Source organism: Helianthus annuus, chromosome 11, assembly GCF_002127325.2.
Source record: "Helianthus annuus cultivar XRQ/B chromosome 11, HanXRQr2.0-SUNRISE, whole genome shotgun sequence".
NCBI classification, from domain to species: Eukaryota; Viridiplantae; Streptophyta; class Magnoliopsida; order Asterales; family Asteraceae; genus Helianthus; species Helianthus annuus.
Window position 1 is genome coordinate 17,133,309 of NC_035443.2, and position 5,929 is coordinate 17,139,237.

Sequence of the window (5,929 nt, forward strand, 5' to 3'; positions counted from 1 at the left end):
TTCCTCAACGAAAAACCATCAGCCATTATCTGCCCTTTTTCCTTTAATCACATTTTGACTGAAATAACTGAGAACCTGATCCTTGTTTTGCTTCAAGGATTTACGTCTGATGTCCAAGTTTGATCACATTTGACTTTGTTCTTCGTTTTTTGAATCGTTCTAATACATTAAAGAGAATAAACCATTTTTTACCCTAAGAATACGGGCCGTATACTATTATACGGCCCGTATATACCATGTGAAAAAAAATTTACCAGATCATTTTTTACCCTTTTAAACACTGGCCGTATACTATTATACGGCCATATACAACATGTGAAAAAAATTTAAGCGATCGTATACAATGTATACGATGATTGTATACGGGCCGTATAATATTATACGGCCCGTATACTATGGGTAAAAATTGGTAAAAAAAGGGTTTATTCTCTTTAATCTATTAGAACGATCCTTGTAATCATCAACCGGCTTTGAACGAGTGTAGAACACTCGTAATCCTCAACCGGCTTTGAAACCAGATGGAATCTACGAAGAAACTGTTGGAATTTGTGGATTTTGGTTGGTTCAGAAACTTAACAAGAGAAGTGTAACACCCTTAAAATTTCTACTTGAATTTAGCAATAATACATAAGATTTTATACAAAAGATGTCCAAATTAAAGCCTTAGTTTCAAGAACCAAGTTCTAAGGTAACAAACATTAGTTATCTACCGACTAATTAAAACATCCATAAGTTATTAGCAAACGGTTTACATCATAACATTGTTTAAACAGAGTTAATTAATGCGGAAGCTTCAAAAGTAGTGTTTGGTTCTTCAACATGTTGCTTGATCGCCATCCGTAGTTTTGCAACACCAAGAAACTGAAATGTTTACATTAAACATTAATGTTAGTGTTCTTAGAAACATTACATAATCAAAACTGTGCTTAAAACGGATTCGATTTAACAAAGAAATACAAAATTTATCATTTATTTCTAAGCTCTACCGTAACTTATGGTAGACACCGTAAGTTACGGTAGCTTCTGGGAAGTTCTGGTTCCACCGTAACACAGATGAAACCCACCGTAACCTTTTGGTCTCTACCGTAAATTACGGTATATACCGTAATTTACGGTAGACGCTGGAAAGTTATGTTTGTTTGATTTGTTTGTTTACTTGAATCAAATTCTCGGCTTTCAATCATACAAACCAACATGTTTAATCCTCGTATTCCAACATGTCATTTATCAATAATAACAAGAGACCGAGTATCCATACTACGATGTACTGCCATGCCTTACTTGGTTATTCGACCCGTTTGGCTCATCTAAGGAATCCTCCGTTTTGATGACTACCAACGAGGTCTAACCAGATTCTTGGCTTATAATTCGACATAGCGAATATCATCGCTTCAATCCAACTCAACTTTTAATACACAATCCAACTACATATATGATAATTAATAAAATTCGTTTAATGTAACGGGATAAGTTACATACCTTCAAAGCGCACCCTTTAGTCGTGCGTCTACACCGGCTTGTCCGCTCGTAGCTCCGGCTTCCTTTCCTATAGAGTTCAATCACATTGTATTTAGAACTCCATTTCAATCATATATCGCATAATTTGTCAAATTATCAAAATTATGCTTTTCGACTTTGAATTTCAGTTTCAAGCCTTCTTTGAGGCATTTCCACAAACACTATAAGGGCAGAATTTTATGTTATTCATATTCAAGTTCATAGCTTGCTATTTAGCTAAACTTAATATCAATGAAGCTTTCATATAGCATTTAAACATCATACTTTTTCTGAAATCACTTTCTATGATCAAATTACACTAGAATAATCATTCTAAACCCTAGTGTTCATCATCATCTTGTAAAACTCATAACCCACCTTCAATGTGTTCATGGAATTTCCTGAATTTGGACATGATTTCACATGTAGTTGTAGGTTTTACTTCTAGACACTATATCATCCCTAATCTAACCAAATCACAAACATGCATCATCAAACTTTGAATCTCCCAAATTCATAAGAATTTCAAACAGAGAATTTTCATAGAATTTTACATACCTCACAACCCCCTTGTGATGAGGATCACGAATCTATGTTCAGATTTCGATTTGGGACAGGAATCAGCCTTCAATAGATCAATTTTGTGGAGTTAGGGTTTGGTGAGGAGCTTTGGTCGCTCCCCTGCGTTCTTGATCGACCAGACACACTAATTGTGTGTTTGGTTTTTGTTTATTTTGTTTTAATAAATTCTAGTTTCAGTTTTTACAAGATTAACCCTTCCCCTTTTGTATAACTTATAGTTTTGGTTGTTTTTAACCCTATTATAAGTTATTTCTAGACTATTAGCTAACTAGGTTAGAACTCCTAGTTAGTAAATTCCTGTTTATTATACTTTATAATTCTAATATAAAGTTTTATATTTTCGGGGTATTACAAGTCCATCCCCCTTAAAAGGGTTTCGTCCCCGAAACCAAAGTACGTACCAAATAATGTAGGGTGGAGACGTCGCATCTCCTCTTCGGACTCCCACGTAGTGCCCGAACCTTTCCTATGCTCCCATTTGACCTTGACTTGATCGATTTGTTTGTTTCGCAAGTGCTTGACCTTTCGATCTAAAATCTCCACTGGTCTCACCGCATAATTCAGGCTATTATCCACTTCGATATCATCGTAATGGATATAAGACGTTTCGTCCGCTAGACACTTTCGCAATTGCGACACGTGAAACGTGCCATGTATTCCATTCAATTCTTCCGGCAATTCCAGGCGATAAGCCACCTTGCCAACCCGTTCGATGATTTTAAATGGCCCAATAAACCTCGGGCTTAGTTTTCCCCTTTTTCTAAATCCGATAACGCCCTTCCATGGGGAAACCTTTAGCATAACCATATCACCTAACTGAAACTCAATCGGTCTTCGTCTTTTGTCAGCATAAGACTTTTGTCTATCTTGGGCCGCTTTCAAATGGGCTCGCACCACTTCAATTTTCTCATTAGTGCTTCGGATTATATCCGTAGGTGCTAGTCCTCGTGGACCCACTTCTCCCCAACATACCGGAGTTCGAAACTTTCTACCATATAACATCTCATACGGGGCCATTTTAATGCTCGCGTGATGGCTATTGTTATATGAAAATTCGACCAAGGGTAGATAGACATCCCAACTACCTCCGAAGTCAATAATGCAAGCCCGCAACATATCCTCCAGCGTTTGTATTGTTCTTTCACTCTGCCCATCCGTTTGTGGATGGTAACCGGTACTAATGAACAGTTTAGTTCCCATTTGCTCTTGGAATTCATGCCAAAATTTCGAAGTAAACCGAGTATCTCTGTCTAACACAATAGATATCGGTACCCCATGACGCGCTATGATTTCATTGGTGTACACCTCTGATATCTTCTCTGATGTATAAGTCTCACGAATCGGAATAAAGTGAGCACTTTTCGTCAATCTATCTACCACTACCCATATAGCATCAAACCCGCGGTTGGTTTTGGGCAATTTGGTCAACAAATCCATGGTGATCTGTTCCCATTTCCAAACTGGGATATCCAATGGCTGCAACTTACCATATGGTTTCTGGTGCTCCGCTTTGACTTGAAAGCAGGTTAAACACTTCTCCACATGTTTCACAATATCTCTTTTCATCCCGGGCCACCAATAGTTTTGTTTTAAATCATTATACATCTTGGTCGCCCCCGGATGGATTGAATATCGGGATTTATGAGCTTCATTCAGTAGAAGCGTCTTTACCCCACAAGTATTTGGAACCCATATCCTTCCGGATCGAGTCTTCAACCCGTTATTCCTATCCGACAAATCTTTCAACTGGTCGATTATTCTTTCTTTCTTCCAATTCTCCTCTTTCACTGCTTCTAATTGCGCTTCTCGGATACGTTCTAGTATACCCAAGCTCACCACAAGCTGCATCGATCTTACTCGTATTGGGACATAGTCCGCTTTTCTGCTCAAAGCATCCGCCACCACATTTGCCTTTCCGGGGTGATAGTGTATTTCACAGTCGAAATCTTTCACTGTTTCTAACCATCGCCTTTGTCGCATATTTAACTCCTTCTGATCGAAGAAGTATTTTAAGCTCTTGTGATCAGTGAATATGATGCACTTTACTCCATATAAATAGTGCCTTCATATTTTTAATGCAAATACCACCGCAGCCAACTCGAGATCGTGCGTGGGATATTTCTTCTCGTGTATCTTCAATTGCCTCGAGGCATAAGCTATAACTTTGCCCCGTTGCATCAAAACGCATCCGAGTCCCGATAGTGAAGCATCCGAATAAACCACCAAGTCTTCGACCCCGTCCGGCAATGTCAGTACCGGAGCTTTAGTCAAGTTCTCTTTTAGTGTTTGAAATGCTCTTTCTTGATCTACACCCCAAATGAACTTTTCTTCCTTCTGGGTTAGTTTTGTTAGCGGTGACGCAATCTTGGAGAAATCTTGAATGAATCTCCTATAGTATCCCGCAAGCCCCAAAAAGCTTCTAATTTCCGAAGGGTTCTTCGGGGGATTCCATTTTGACACAGCCTCGATCTTTGACGGATCCACCAATACTCCGTCGGCACTTATGATGTGGCCAAGAAATTGTACCTCTCGTAACCAAAAGGCACACTTAGAGAATTTCGCATACAACCTTTCTCGTCTAAGTGTTTCTAACACCTCTTGTAAGTGGTGTGCATGTTCAGCTTCACTTTTTGAATACACCAAAATATCATCGATAAACACGATGACTGACTTATCCAACATTGGCTTGCAAACCCGGTTCATGAGGTCCATGAAAGCCGCGGGTGCATTTGTTAGCCCGAATGACATCACGAGGAATTCGTAATGTCCGTATCTTGTGCGGAAAGCCGTCTTCGGCACATCTTCCTCCGTGACCTTTAGTTGGTGATACCCCGATCTAAGGTCAATTTTTGAAAACCAGTTCGCACCTTGTAATTGGTCAAATAAATCATCTATCCTCGGAAGCGGGTATCGATTCTTTACCGTGAGTTTGTTTAACTCCAGGTAATCGATACACATGTGCATGCTTCCGTCTTTCTTTTTCACGAATAGCACCGGTGCACCCCAAGGAGACACACTCGGCCTTATGAATCCTTTGTCAAGCAGGTCTTGAATCTGGGACATCAACTCTTGTAATTCCGACGGTGCGAGTCGGTATGGTGCTTTTGCTACGGGTTTTGCGCCCGGAATCAATTCGATCCCGAACTCTACTTCCCCTTCAGGCGGTATCCCCGGTAAATCCTCTGGAAACACATCTTCATAGTCTCGTACTACCGGTACATCTTCAATCTTCCGTGATTCTTTCTCGGGTTCATTTGCGTATATCATGAATGCCTTGCATCCTAGCTTCATAAGCTTGTGAGCTTTCAACATTGAGCATACTATGGGGTTGCCTCCTTTTTCACCATAGATAGTGACTTGTTTCCCGCTCGGAGATATTAACTTTATCTCCTTACGAAAACACACGACCTTCGCGTGGTGCTGAAATAGCCAATCCATCCCAACGACTACTTGAAATTCCCCCATTGACATCGGGATTAGGTCTATCAAGTATTCTTCATTGTCAATGCTTAATTTGCAGCCTCGACAAACATCACAAACTATAAAACTTTTGTTGTCCCCTATTTCAACTTCTAAGGGCACAGATAACTTTGTTAATATAAAAGAAGGATGTCGAATAAATCCATGTGAAATGAAGGATCTATTCTCACCCGTATCAAATAGTACACGTGCTGGAATTGAGTTAATTGTGAATATACCTTAGACCACATCGGGTTCTGTTTTTGCTTTAGCCGCGGTAAGGTGGAAGGACCTAGCCTTCGCTTTGGGAGCTTCTGCTGGAGACTCTTTAGTGTCTCTCCTTCTAACCAACTCGGGACATTCAGACTTTTTGTGGCCGGGTTGATAACAT

At 39.8% G+C, this 5,929-nt stretch overlaps 1 long non-coding RNA gene across 1 annotated transcript; it reads right to left on the bottom strand.

Annotated features, from left to right (window-relative positions):
* Window positions 1–743: 743 nt before the first annotated feature.
* Window positions 744–2,130, bottom strand: LOC110891838. Its single transcript, XR_002565594.1, has 3 exons — window positions 2,056–2,130; window positions 1,480–1,546; window positions 744–861 (listed from the first exon to the last, which is right to left on the bottom strand). It is a non-coding gene; the product is annotated as an uncharacterized LOC110891838 (long non-coding RNA).
* Window positions 2,131–5,929: the final 3,799 nt, after the last annotated feature.